Source organism: Puma concolor, chromosome B4 (assembly GCF_028749965.1).
Source record: "Puma concolor isolate L17-30 chromosome B4, mPumCon1.1.hap2, whole genome shotgun sequence".
Classification (NCBI taxonomy): Eukaryota; Metazoa; Chordata; class Mammalia; order Carnivora; family Felidae; genus Puma; species Puma concolor.
In genome coordinates, this window is record NC_141673.1 from 139,446,957 (window position 1) to 139,461,922 (window position 14,966).

Sequence of the window (14,966 nt, forward strand, 5' to 3'; positions counted from 1 at the left end):
CAGGCCCAGAGCCAGAGCCTAGGTTGCAGCAGAAGGGCAGGGGGTGGCCCGAGGCCCCCAGTCCAGTGCGATTCTCATTGCCAGGCTGCTGCAGCCAGCTTTGTGTTTCCCTCTGGGAGCATTTCATCCTTCCCTGAATGCTAACTGAACACATTAAAATGTAATCAGCCAATATAATACACTGCTTTAAAAAAAAAAAAAAAAAAATCTTAACGGAGCATAAACTCAGTTGCTTGCTTAAAAAAAAAACCACACTTTTTGAGATTTCACAGGTACAAAACTATGGGCCATCCCTTCATTTTTGACTCCTTTGATCGGAAGCTGCCGGAAGGATCACACCAACTCATGCTTGCGCATGCTATGTGAGTTGTGCCGAGCTCCCTCTGGCTCCTCCTTCCAAGACCAAGGCTGCAGGGGCAAGTGTGCTCGGCCATGCTGCTGTCTTAGTGGAATGGGGCTCAGCGTGCATTTGCCTGCTTTCTGAACTGGAAGGGAGACTGCATACAGGTCAGCGAATTCTGGACACCTGCTCTTAAAAAAGGCTGGCCCAAGGAAGAAATCCTTTACTAGGAGCACTGTGATTGGAACCGGTCCTCGTGAGCATAATAGGAGACAGGCAAATAACTGGGGAAGATTCATACAGCAAAATACCTATATGGTATTTTTGATGGTTGTATGGTTACCATTAAAAAGATTGCTCATGTTATAGAATAAATTCTCCAAAACTTGGTGACAAAAGCTATTAAGCAATGGAATATACAGCACACTAATGCTTAAATTTAAAAATAGAGAAAATAATTTTAACCCAATTAAAAGTGGACAGAGAACATGAAAAGATGCTCAGCATCACTTGTCATCAGGGACATGCAAATCAAAAGCAAAATGAGATACCACCTCATACCTGTCAGAATGGTTAAAATCAAAAGCAGAAGAAACACCAAGTGTTGGCGAGGATGTGGAGAAAAAAGAACCCTCGTACATTGATGGTGGGAAAGCAAACTGATGCAGCCACCACAGAAAGCAATAGGGAGATTCCTCAAAAAATGGAAAACAGAATTACCACATGATCCAGTAATTCTACTAATGGGTATTTACCAAAGAAAACAAAAATGCTGATTCAAAAAGATACATACATCTGTGTTTACCACAGCATTATTTACAATAGCCAAGATACGGAATCAACCCAAGTATCCATCGATAGATGAATGGGTAAAGAGATAGATATATGTGTAAATATATATACACATATATGTATGTGTGTGTATATATATATATACACACACATACATATATATACATATATATATACACACATATGTATGTGTGTATATATATATATATATACACACATACATATATATACATATATATATATATACACACACACATACACACACGCAATGGAATATTCGCCATGAAAAAGAATGAAATCTTGCCATTTGCAACAACATGGATGGATCTAGAGAGTATAATGCTAAATGAAGTCAATCAGTCAGAGAAAGACAAATACCATATGATTTCACTCATGTGTGGAATTTAAGAAACAAAAAAATGAACAAACAAGAAAAAAAGAGACAAAAAACAGACTCTTAACTCCAGAACACCAACTGGTGGTCACCAGAGGGGAGGTGGGCGAGGGTGCGGGTGACACAGATAAAGGGGATTCAGAGCACACTTATTTCTGTGGGCACTGAGAACTGTATAGAACTGTTGAATTATATTTTAGACCTGAAACTGATATAACACTGTCTGTTAATTATACTTGAATGAGAAAATAAATAAAAACAGACAAAACAACTCAATATAGTATTTATGAGAACAGTGCATAACCAGAGCATAAAATAGGAAGGGGATGACAAATTCAGGATGCTGGTTATCTCTAAGGGGGAGGAAAAGGCTTGACAAGGGACTTCAAACTCACCAGTAAATTATAATTTCTTAAAAATGTCTGAAATATGCATATCAAACTGTAAAGACTTGAGAAATCTGGGACTTTGTTATATTATTTCCTATATCTTTCTCATACTTTATCATGAATACTGAAAACCCCAACCCTGTGTAAAATGTAAAGTGGCCCCATTATTGTCACCACCGGTGAAGTTTGTGCAGTTCTGGGCATGTGTGCCCTCTGAGTGCCTGAAAGAAAGGCCGATTTCCTCTTTCATCTGTGGGCACAAAATGCAATAGATGAACTTTTTTTTTTTTTGTAATTGAATAAAACCCTTGACTTCAGCAAAACTGGAAACTAAAGTTCACATTGCTTCTTAGAATTATCATTGCCACCTAGAATTATCATTGCCATCCACATTGACAGGTCATTGTTCCCGGGATTTATATGAGTTCTTGCTGAGTGATAGTTTCCCACACAGAACTTTCTGTCTTTTGCGTGTTCTTGGCCTCTCTAATTCTCATGGCTGTGGACTGAATGTTTGTGTCTCCCCTCCACCCAAATTCCTCCATGGGGATCTACCTGCCCCCAGTGTGAAGTTAGGAGATGGTCCTTTGGGATGTGATTATGTCATGAGGATGGAGCCCCTGTGATGGGAGCAGTGCTCTTGTGACAGAGACCCAGAGAGCCCCCTTGCCCATCCCACCACTTGAGGACCCACTTGAGGAGAAGGTGGTCATTGGCAAGCCAAATAGACTTCAGAAGAAGCCAAACCCACCAGCTCTCTGATCTTAGACTTCCAGCCTCCAGAGCCGTGAGAAATAAATAGTTGTTGTTTAAGTCGCAGACTATGGTATTCTGTTAGGGCAGCCAAGCACGTGAGACATTTGTCGTTTCCCAAATGTTGGAGTCCTCTCGCTGTGACGGTCACTGGGGCCAAGCAGGTCCCAATCTGCAGTCCTGGGTGCAAATTATTGGTGCTAAACTCACACTCATTCAGCAAACATACAATGAAAGAAAGTTAAAGAAAATAGCAACATTATATAATCCTCACCCCTTTCCACCCACTCGTATCTTAGACATTGCTAACAGTTTTACAAAATATAGCTGAAACAGGGAAACATTAGGTGCCTTTTCCAGAGCTGGGGCTGGGGGGGCACCATAAAATTCTCTGACGCCCATGGGAGAAGAAATACATCATACCTCCGTGTCTGAAATAATCCCAGAACCATCACAAATTGATTCGTTAAAAAGAAAAGCAACAGAGAATTTCATTTCAAAGAAATTCACACGCTCATTATAACCAGGGATCGTTAGTAATCACTAACAGAGAGTCAAATGTGTGTTTGCGATTTTTAGATATTTTATCACCTGAAAAAGAAGCATTAAAAGAACTGAATTTTCTAAAACTTTCTATGTGTTCACACAACGTCTGTGAGCCCTCAGTCCCGTGGCAGTCCCAGCTTGGTGCGGGCGACTCCGAGAGGGCGGTGCACACATGGGTTGAGGAGGATGTGATAGTTCTGACATGGTCGGTCGCAGGTGCACTCAGAAGTCTGATCATCTCAGGTCTAAATCTTGGGCCAGCCTTAGCCTGATCTCCGAGTGGTTTTCCTCCTCGCTTCCCGCCCCTGGGAGAAAGTTTACTGTAAAGCCGTGTGATCAGCATCCGTCCACAACACGCGTGTGTAGAGTTTCCCTGCTATACAATGATAGGAGTTACCTGGAAACAAAAGAGTGAAATAATTCATCGTTCATAAGATTTTTCTATATCCGTTCTTTAAACCCAAGTTAGAATCTTATTCAACTAAGGAAATGGAGTTCTCTACGCCATCCTGTGCCCTAGAAGACGTGTTGGTGACGTATCTCCTAAATGTCCTCTTTGAACCCACCTTCCGGAGCAGCACGCTTGCATGAGGGGGGCAGGGCTCCGTGCCCCTCACACTTCCCTTCTCCAAGGCCCGCTGGTCCCCGGCCCTCTGCCTTTCCTGTGTCCTTCCTAGTGTCAGCCCTTACTGCAAATGCAGCAGGTAGAAACGGGTAATGTCAAGAAGAAGCAGATGGAGGGGTAGGTCCCATCCGGTTAGGTTGCCAAGTACCGATGGCTGGTCATCGTGTCATCATCACAACGAGAACTAAATTTACCACCTTACCCCGAGCCCTGAGGACCCCATGACCCTCTTTCCATCTCAGCCTGTTGGATACAGCTGGGGTTCCTGGCCCCTGGGGTTGCTCTGAAATCCAAATGCCAGATCCTGCCATAGCGTATACTTGTAACCTTCGCTTACGACCACTTGTCTTGCACATACAGCTTTACCGTTTGAACAACGAAGAACCAGGTTTCTGTCTGTTGCGACAGAGGTCTCCCCAGAGGAAATTCTGGTAAAACACTGGGATTTTAATCCTGCAAACTTAGTCTCCATTGCATTGTGTCTTTGTCTTCTTTTTGTTTTAGCTTGCTTCTTTCTTCTTCTTATCATGGTGCTCCAATCAGACATTTAACTGTCTGAAATCCCAGCTGATAGGTAACAGCAACTTTCTCTGAAAGTGGAATCTCACTAGGAACTGGGAACGTCCACATTCATTTCCTTCCTATTTAATACAGCTTTTTAGGAAAGACCTATCATCCACCCTTCACGGCATTGAACACACACTCCCTCTCTCTCGATTCTTACTCATTAGGGCACAAAATCCCAGTCTCATATTTATATTTCTTCAATTCCTTGAAACAGCCAAATGGAGTAGGTAGCACTTTTTATTTGAGTCGCCCAGAGAACAGAATATAACTCATTCCCAGGAGCTGCCGTCATAAACAGAGTTTGTAAAAGGGTGGCAAGATTCTTGGAAATGTTTCAAGCACTCAGCAGACATAAAGGAAACCTGGAGGGAGGCAAAGAGCTCAGATTCATATGCAGCTCTCCTCAGGTACTTACCAAGGACTTCTCCATTTCCTTTTTTTTTTTTTAATTTTTAAATCATATCCATTACAGCAAGATTTAGTGAGGGAGATTCTAGTCGGAGGCATGTGCTGAGTGCTGACCTGGGCATTTTTTTCAGAGGCATAGCACTGAGAAATTACAGAAAGATCCCGTAAAATGCACAGGAAGTACATCCAGAGCCCGTGCTCCACAGAGAGCACCTTGAAGCTTTTCCCTCTTTCTTCTGCCAAGTGACCACTTCCCGGAGGCAGTAGAATCCTAACACACGTGCGTATCCCGGCAAGACTCGAATGGGTTCATTTTAATGCAGCCTTCATGGTTTAACTAAGTATATGACAGAACTCACTAATCCAGAAACACGCAAAAAGAGCAAAACCCATTTAAAAAAAAAAAAAAAAACAAAGACAAAAAAAAAACAAAACAAAACTGGGCAACAATTCCAGAAACTAATCAGTAAGCTCTTTCTACTCAACACCCAGATTTGTCATCGACCTAATCACCATCCCTTGGCACACAAGTACCAAGTGGCCCCATCTGCAGGATGCTGCAGCCAGACTCTCTCGGAAGAAAGTTACTCTGTCCCTCCAGGACACAGGCTGGGAATGCACATGTGCCAGCGCGGGGGCATTCGGACTTCACAACATGCACACACACAGTCACACGCTTCACCCACACACGCACACGTGCACACAATCTAGTAATTGCATCCGTATCTTCCAGTCATCCCCGGGGTACCCTTCGCTTAGTACAATTGAGAAAGGAATTTGATTGTACGCCATCGTATTGCACAATGCTTGTGAATTAAAACCAGACAGAATTTCGGTAGAGACGGCAGAGAACATCGAGCCACAACTCTGGTTTCCTCCGGAGAAGACACATCCGACTTTAACTGCTCCGGAGGAAAATCATTACGTGTAGTGCTCCTACACAGAATCTTTTTGTCATGCGGTGAATAGGTGTTTAATGTAAATCGTTACTCCTTAATTTATATGGTGAGAATGAGGTTTTCTCTCTTTCTATATTAGGTTTTATTATGAAGTGTCACCCTGGAATTCTACTGTACTGTCAATCTCTGGAACCCGACATTCTGACATTCCCCCGGGCGGATCTGTAACTTTCTAAAAAGCCCCTGTTAGAATAACAGAAATTGGATTATTTGGTTGCCATTTACTTTTCTGCTAGTGAGGTGTGACGGCAACAGTAAGTCTTACCATTTCACCTCATGAGCAATCATCTGCGTGTGAAAATGGGCCCTCTCTCATTCTGTTGGCTGCTAAGGGAACGTACCTGGGGTGCTTTAGCCTTCAGCAAATGTGACCCCGTTAACACAGCTCCAGCATCTCGCTCTCCCACAGCCCCACCGCGACGACAGGGCCTTTGCACCTACCATCATTGTTTCCCACGGATGTATGCAGGGACTGCCGCCTTGCTTTCCCTATGTCTGCTCAAAAGATGTCAAGGTCCTGCTGCTGTCACTTTGCCCAGGGTGCCCAGGGCTTGCCCAGGCTGCCCAGGGTGCCCAGGGCTTGCCCAGGCTGCCCAGGGTCTGCCTCCCCCCCATCCCCTCCTCCCCCAGGGAAGCGATGAGAACAGACGCCACGGTGTCTGATCTCCAGGACAATGAGCCTGGTCACCGGCCCCACCTCTGGCAAGTACCCGGGGCCCCGGGGCGGGGGGAGGGGGGGAGCTCTCGGAGGTGCTTACCCAAGCTCACCAGTTCTGCTTGGGGAGAAAATCTCTGAGCTTGGCAGCAAATTCTTGCTGATTCTTCCACGATGGCTCATACCTGGGCACATGGAAAGGCAGCTGGGCACGTCTGGCCGACGGCCGGAGGACGTGTTTCCTGGCCTACTTGTTCATTTCCTGGTGAGTGTGCACTGATCGCAGGAGCCAGGACCACTGCTCCCCTTTCTCAGTTCTAGGGAGGAAGTGCGAGGCAAGGGGAGATGTGAGACCCCAGGTGGAGAGAGGTCAATCTTTCTCCACTTGTAGACCATCTCTCTACTCTACCCAGCGGCCACTGAGAACCTGCCATCTTGTGGGTCTTTTTAGGGACGTGAAGCACAGTACAGAAGGGGAAGAAGTTACTGTTTTCACAGAGATGCCACATGGCAGGAGAACGCTGTTCCATTAAATGAGGCATAATCTTAGAGAGTGTTAGGTGTCGTAAAGTGAATAAAACCTGACGATATGAAGCATGCAGCTCCGAGGGCCCCATCCTCCTGGATTCCCTGGGGCACCCGGATGTGTGAGCTACAAAGTGCCTGAATGGGGCTTACAGTAGGGAGTAGGAGGTGGTATTGGAGATGCCCAGGCATTTTGTCTGAGCTCGTGTTCCCCAGAGGTATGCCTGGAGGTGAGGATTATTTGATAGGATTATCCTTGATAGCAAATTCTCCTTGCAAGAGAAGTCAGTCCAGGAGCCCTGGAGCGAAATCAGGAGCCAGAAGAAGTAAAGCTCGGGGGAGTCCCAGCTCCGGATTGTTTTCTCAGGGGGGTCTGGAGACCACGTTGCCCCCCAGTTGTTCCTTCCATGGGAGGGAAGGAAGCTGGGCTTCCCACACTGGTTCCAGCCCCAGGCTCTCACTGAGCTTTCTGGGGAGTCCCAGTCGTCCACGACAGTACCCCGAGCAAAGCTGGTCTGCAGAGAGCAGGGGAAGGTCACCCGAGGCAGGAGAAGATGAAAGCCCAGGTGCCCTGAGGAGGGAAGGAGGTGGGTGCAGGCCAGGGCAGAGGCTCAGTGAGTGCGGGAAAGCCGCAGGGGGAGGGAGGGGTGTGGCCAAGGCTTTAGATTTGGGTCTGAGTCTGATGGGATGCCTTTGGAGGGCCAGGGACACTGGTATTTTATTAATTATATCAGAAACTAAAGGGAAAATGATTTGTAAGAAGGCAAAAGTGAAAGCTGGAAATACCACCCACGGGCATAGCAGATTTAAAGTAGTTCAGACTCTCTACTTTCATATATTTCTGGATATAAGTAAGAGCCCAAACTTGAAAATATATGACAATTGAGGTACTTTGAATGTCCATCTATCTGTCTGTCTGTCTATGTATCTATTAATCCACACGCACACACACAGATTATTTCATTGTGATAATTACTCACGGAATCCCACCTGATGCCAGACCGGATTTACGATTCAAATTGCAGGAGATAAGCAAGATGGTCTATTTTTCTGAGATCCCAAACACCTCAGACATACTGTCACCAAAGATATAAAAGAACTTTTGTGAGTATTAGATCTAATATTTCTTGAAATAAACATGTTCAAGAGATTATAGAGTAAGATGTGTGTTCCTCAAATGACATATTCTCAAAAATTCTGGAAAATAACTCACTAAAGCTCTAAAAGATGAGGCTAAGTTACATTATTAAAAGCGGCTGGATGCCATGACAGTTTAATATTTGAAAGTCAAGAAATAGAGAACTACTCATTATCTGTGTCTTCTGAACGGAAAAGAAATGTGTGTCTGTGTTTTCATGGAAGCATGGATACCCTTAGGTTAAGCGCTACGTTTCTCACCCGCTGGACACCAGATCGCTTTGGCGTGAATCTCTGTCTTCCTCCGGAGCTGCTGGGATGCATTATTTGAGAAGTGTCAGAAGATATTTCTGTGGCCGTTACTATACAATAGTCATCCGTGACGTACTGGATTTCACTATTATTTTGTGATGTGTGTCTGTTATAAATAATATGAAACGTTAAACGTTCATAGCTAAGGAATACTTTATCGCCTTAATTAGTACCGAATGATACGTTATTTTTAACACAAGTGCACGTTATAACTTTCTCCTGATCCCTGTATTCTAAACCTTTCTCAGCAGCCTTCTGTCTTACCACCCGTGCCCCATTTTTTAGTTTCAACATAGTTAATATACTTAAAACCAGAGGCATCTATATTAGCCTATTTTCTGAAGATGACAGTAAGGGGTTGATTTGCCTAAAGGATTGAATGGAAACACCATTTTCTATAGGGTTGATTAAAATAATATTTTAGCCTGTTTATGTCTTTAACCCCATATAATATGGGAATATTAACTAAACATAGTGACTAAAATAAAGATAATAAAGACAAAAAAAAAGAAAACAATAACAAGCCTTTGTTTCATCCATGCCTTTCAAGTGCCCCTTTATGCTGTCACGGATTTACAGCTTTCTGCTGGACTGGACGCATGCCTGTTGCAAATGAAAATCGAGCGCGTGCACGTAAACATCTAATGTCACGAGAGTGGCTCTGAGCACTTGCACTCTTACTATGCCCGCTAGTGCACTCCTGTGCAGACAAAAACAAAGCACCTTCCCAGGCATGTGCGTCACCCCCGAAGTAAAGAAGGGGGCCTCGGTCCCACATTCCAGTCACCACAACTGTTTCCATGCTTTGCCTTCCTCTGGTTTTTGACAGCGAATCTTCACAAAGTCTGTGCAAATTACAGTAGATTTAAATTTTCTATTTTTATTTCCTTAATTATCCCTTTCTTCCTAGATAGTTTAGATTTTAAAAGTCGAGTTTTGTTCAAAAAAAAAATGTTTAATTGAAACTTTTTAGAAAGCGTACTTGTCACCGAGAAATTAATCAGCAAAATCAGTGAGCTAATTTTAATGATGATTACTATTTTAATGGGTGAATATTTTTAGCTCTATCTGGAATGCAAAACTGCTCTCTGACTTGGTAAGATTTAAAGTGAGTACAAGCTGCGTTTTGCCACATCTAACAAGCACAGATAGCACATTATCTTAATTCAAATTAGAAAGGTATTTATAGACTAGCCTACAAAGCCGCAGTATAGGTAATGAATAAATGATGCCGGAGGAGACCAAATCCTGGTAAGTGGGTAACGAGACAGTCCCTGCGGTGGCCGCGGCCAGCTAGCCGTCCTGCCGAGAGTCACGAAGATTTCCAACCTATCCCACTTTTCTCGTTTTATGAAGAAGAAAGCATATCTCCCAATTTAGGCCACGGCTGTAAACTACCGTATTATACCTGTTGGGGTGTGTTTACGGCCTTCGTTAATCAAAAGTGAATGCTGTATGTCTTGCGTTTAGTCTGAGCAGAGAAGGGAATTTTCCATGGAACGTCGTGCTACAAATTGCCAAGACTCATGATATGTTCCCGTAAATAAGCCCCCTACGAAAGTGCATTGTATCAGTCGCCTTGTGGAGTGTCTGCGCCGACAGATTCTGACCTCCTCTCTGTCTTGTGAACTACGCTTTTGGTCATCTGTTTGCACAGTTGGGGCATTAGGCGAAACCACAATACTTGCTGCTGTGCATTTGGTCCCTGCCGCGGTGACGTCTCGTGAGGCAGAGCCCTGCTCTGACGGGGGGGGGGGGGGGGGGGGGGGGGCAGGGGGCGCACAGGAGGGAGGGCCTCAGCGACTACTCAGCATGGCACTTAACAAGGCAAACGCGTAACTCGCGTGTTTCAGCATGCCCGGGCGAGGGACATCGGCAGACTGAAAGAGTTTATTTTTAAAAGAGTGAAACCAGTGCTTCGGTGAGGAGCCTCCTGGACTCACAATCGTAATCGTAATCACAATGACGGGACAGCTGTGTCTTATCCGCACCCGGGCCACTCCATTGCTTCTGGGCGTCCCACACCTTCCTTGGGGACAGAAGGCCTCTCTCCACCAGTTCCGGCCTCGCATCACCCAGAGGACTGTGGATAAATGAACAATTAGGGCTTTTGGCTCCAGGAGCAACTGGCCTGAAACTAAAAATATTTCAGCTTTGGCAACTAGCATCCATCAGAGTGAAAGAGAGGCATCCACGATCGATTTCCCTACAATCAGCCCAGAGAGTGTCCCCAAAATGAACCTCCAGTGGCAGAAATGGAATACAATTAAGTGGGATGATTTTCCTTTCCCTGAGAGACATTCTCGTTAGCACTTTCTCTCACTGAAAGTATTTATTTAACCTTTTATAATAAAACAGCCGCCTTATTATTAGATAAATGCACACTTTTATTTTCAGTGCCATGATTTTAAATATTTCACAGCCCCTCATTATTTGCAGAAATATCACAGGGTCACTGCTCTTCGGGTTTCTGTTTGTTTGTAACATACCTCGGTTGCCACTGACTATACTTGCTGGATGTCAGAGATACTACACGTAAGCGTGTCCTCAAATCCACCTGCCTGGACCTACTCCCCCCTCGCTTGAGAGATAAAACTTACCTTTTATACCACAGAAGGGAGATTTTATTCTTTCTAGACCCATGCCTACCAGCAAATGGCTGTATTTGTATGTGTCAGAATCGAAGTGTGGTTTGAAATCAGAGGGTAGGTTTCAGTGCTTCTAAAAATAGAAGAAGGAAAGTAATGTCTTTGGTCACAGCTCAGCTCCTATAGACACACGTTGTTTTCCAGCACACCAGGAAAGGGTTGTTACTCTATAAAAAGAGGTGCCCTGGCCATTCTTAAGATCCTGTGATTTCAACTTGTCTTGTGCAGCGTGCATACGCAAGGGGTGCCGAGCGCAGAGGGATATAAATACTTATACAACAAAACATCCCCTTACCTTTGAAAAGTCTGTTGGAAAACCAGAGGTAGCCAGCCCCACCCTGACATCAGGTAATGCTTTTCATCCGGGTTGCCTGTGCTGCCATGAGATTTTCACCTAGGAGCTCAACATTTGCCCACACCCATTTGTGGTTCCCAACGTCTGCCCGGAGGATCATTTTTTACCCTGTGGGACACTCTATATAACCAGCTCGTGAGAATCCAGCTTCCACCCGCCCCCCAGCTTCACACCCAGTACACCAAATGGTGGGGCGGGGGGAGACAGGAGTCCCGAAAGGACTTCTAGACTTTCATCTGCCTTCCTCGTGCGGACCCCTGCATTGTCCCTTCTTCTCACCTGCACTGATCTTGTGTGCCTCGACTTGCTTCTTCCCTTTTCCTCTCCTGCTATGCTTCCACCTTAGCTTGAACTGTCCCAGAAGCAGCCCTTGGGATGAGGAGGGTTTAGGGCAAATGCTTATTACAGAAATTCTTCTGGGAGAAACCGACCGGTGAGGGAGTGAGGGAGATGTGTAACAGCGGGGTCCACGTGACCCCACAGGGAGACCCAGCCCTGTAGACTGTGTTCCTGCTAGAGACAGAGGAGGGGCTTCTGTGCTCCGGGGATCAGTCCTGGAGGTGGGGCTGTGCAGAGAGAGAGGCCGTGGGGGCTGGACTCTGGGTTCTTCCGGGGCAGCCCTCGGAAGGAGGCCCCTGTGCAGCAGGGCAACAAGGCAGTGGGAAGCACACAGCCTGTTGGCGATGAGGACTGGGGGGCCTGGACGGGCAAAGACGACCTGCCATCGCGCTGTTGTTCGGGTCTCTTGAGCTGACCAATTAACACGTTCACTGCTGCTCCTTCCTGACTAAATCAGTGCCTTTTGTGATGCTGCGTTTACCTCAGGCAGCAACGAAGGGCCAGAGCCCAGTGTCCCCTACGTAACGCGTACCCTTCCTTAGTCATGCTTGTGTTGGGGGCACTTTTCAAATGATCGGCCTCCGGGAGTGTGTAACAGAAGTTGGGAAATGAAACAAGACTGAAAAGCATCCTGTTTACATCAGCCCAGCCCCAGCACCAATTGAACAAGTTAGTGTCATAAATTAAGTTTGACGTTTAGGTTGGGTATTTTTCTTGAAAACAGAGAAACAGGGAAGATGAAATAGCAAGCCATAGGTTTTCCTGATTAGATATTTATGATAAACTTAAGAACTCTTCTTAAGGAGATGGAAGAAATGAGTAAGCACTTAACATATATTGAGAATCTCCTGAGTCAGTGCTTAGAACGGACCTCATTAATCTGCACAATATCATTATGGTTGAATTAAACTCTTTATTCTGTTGACGAATAAACCACGGCTTAAATGAAAGTACTTGTCCAAAGTCACATAGCTTGAATAAAGCTGAGATTCAAGTCTGGGTTTTCCTAACTCAAAAGTGACTGTTGTGTTTTTTAATTCACACTATTTGCATAACAGAACTTATGTTATGCACACGTAAGTATCTAATGGAGAAGAAAACAGATACCGGGTGGCACAAAAATATTCTTCAGGAGACAAGTCCTTGAAACCTGTTCCTTTACCCAAACTAACAACATTATCCAGATACCTCAGAATATCTTCATTCTGTCAAATATTTAAGTGGTGTTAGACTGTACCCTATAGTCTTAAAACCATGTGTTTTTACTGTAAAAGAGGACAATCACTGAATCACGATCGAGAAGCCTATCACACAGTTACACATTTATGCGTTCACTCAACAAAGAATTGTTTAAGTGTTCACTATGTTTTCTGGGGAACAGGGATAAAGAGATGATTAAGCATAATCTCTACCATCAGAAGAGCTTCCCAGCTTGGGGATGAAGTCAGATTAGTTCACTGAAATGCTGTAGGACTCAACAGGAGATGTGCTTTGTATCACAAACAGCATGAACCATAGAATGGTCAATTCTGTCAAAACAGGCTTCATAAAGAGGATTATGTTTAATAAAGTGTTTAAAATTAATAAGTATTTATTAGCCAGAGGGGGAAAATAGAAATTGTAAGAAGAGGGGACATAAGGAGAAAATCAAGGGGATCCAAACATGGGACTCAGCATGCTTTGTAACCAGAATTACAAGCGACATGTCATGTGCCCCGGGATAGCTGTGGTACATATTCGAAATAATAACATATGTAATACTGTATATAACTGAAAATTTCAATTAGTTATAAAACATTTGAGAAACTGTCTGACATAAGGTGACTGGGTGTGTGTTTATTAACCTTTTTACTGAAGTAAAAATACCTACAGAAAAGTGAACGAGTTATGTACGAAGACCACCGGGTCAACCAAAGAAGCGTCACTGCTCCACCACCCAGCTTGCGCGTCCCACCGCAGCAGACGCACGCACTTCTCGGCCTCCACCGGCTTGTGGAAATGTCAGCGTCCACCTCAATCTCCCAACATCTCCATAGTCTTTATTTTTGATTACATAGATTGGCCTCATCTCAGTTTTCTTTACTTTTATAGGCTTGTAACACTCCACATTCACTGCGGCTGCTCAGACAAAAACCCCGGTTTACCTCTCTTTCTGGGGCAGATGGTCACACTATATCTCCCAGCCTCCCTTCAAGGGCAAGGTGGCCGTGTGATGGCTCTAACCAAGGCAATGGGGACCAACACGATATTTGTCACTTGGGCCACAGCCATACAGAGTGGGCCTGTCTTTCTATGTTTCTTTCTCAGTTTCACCAACAACATGCAGATGGGAGGGCAGAGCCAGAAGATGGAACGAAACGAGGTCCCTGAACGTCACGTGGCTTCCTGACAACCAGGAATGCCAACCTGACGTCTTCATGAGGAAGAAAGAAACGTTTACCGTATTCAGCCACCGAACTATCAGTGTCTGTTACAGCAGCTGACGTGGCTCACATACCAACCAGGAGCTGACCCAACGAGCAGGAAAATGTTTCCCTTTGATGAATTTTGACTTGCTTGCGTGGCCAAACTTGAACTGCCTGTAGGGCCAAGGGCAGGGCAGACGATGGAGGCCCTGAGAAGTAAGAGAGAAGAGGGAAGCAGCTTGCAGAAACGTGATACCTCGTGTCTCCTTGGTCCTTGGAAAGCCTCTAGCTTTCTTTGGGGACAAGAGTCACACAACTGGAGATCCCTGAAGAGGAAAGAAACGTGGGAACATTTCTGTATTGAGATGATTACCACATCTGCAACTGGGTCTGAAAGATAGAAGCAAGAGACAGAGCCTATAGTTTCCCATAAAGATGGGGGGCGGGGGGAGTGAGGAGAGAGCATGAGTAAGACAGCAGCCCACAAGGAGGAGAGGATGGGAGGTCACGGAAGTGGAAGGAACAGGGTCCATTTGTCACTGAGAAAATGGAAAGCAAACTCTAGAGACAGGAGACAGAACAGTGGTTGCCTGGCTTGGGGAGATGTGGAGGAATAAACAGGTGAAGCACAGAGCATCTTCAGGACAGAGAAAATACACTGTAGATACTGCAGTGGTGAATACAGTCCTCAAGACCTATAGACTACACAACATAGAGTAAATCCTAATATAAACTATGGACTTCGGTTCATAGCAATGTATCATCAATAATACTGGCTCTCCTGGCACAAAATTAGACACATAGATCAATGGAACAG

The 14,966-nt window shown here is 44.9% G+C and overlaps 1 long non-coding RNA gene across 2 annotated transcripts; it reads right to left on the minus strand.

Annotated features, from left to right (window-relative positions):
- Positions 1–1,793: 1,793 nt before the first annotated feature.
- Positions 1,794–11,729, minus strand: LOC147579561 (uncharacterized). 2 transcript variants are annotated; one of them, XR_015254079.1, is made up of 5 exons: positions 11,003–11,729; positions 8,352–10,485; positions 7,934–8,029; positions 6,532–6,745; positions 1,794–3,611 (listed from the first exon to the last, which is right to left on the minus strand). It is a non-coding gene; the product is annotated as an uncharacterized LOC147579561 (long non-coding RNA). The 2 variants fall into 2 exon arrangements; XR_015254078.1 differs by having other exon boundaries at positions 7,934–10,485.
- Between the last annotated feature and the right edge of the window lie 3,237 nt (positions 11,730–14,966).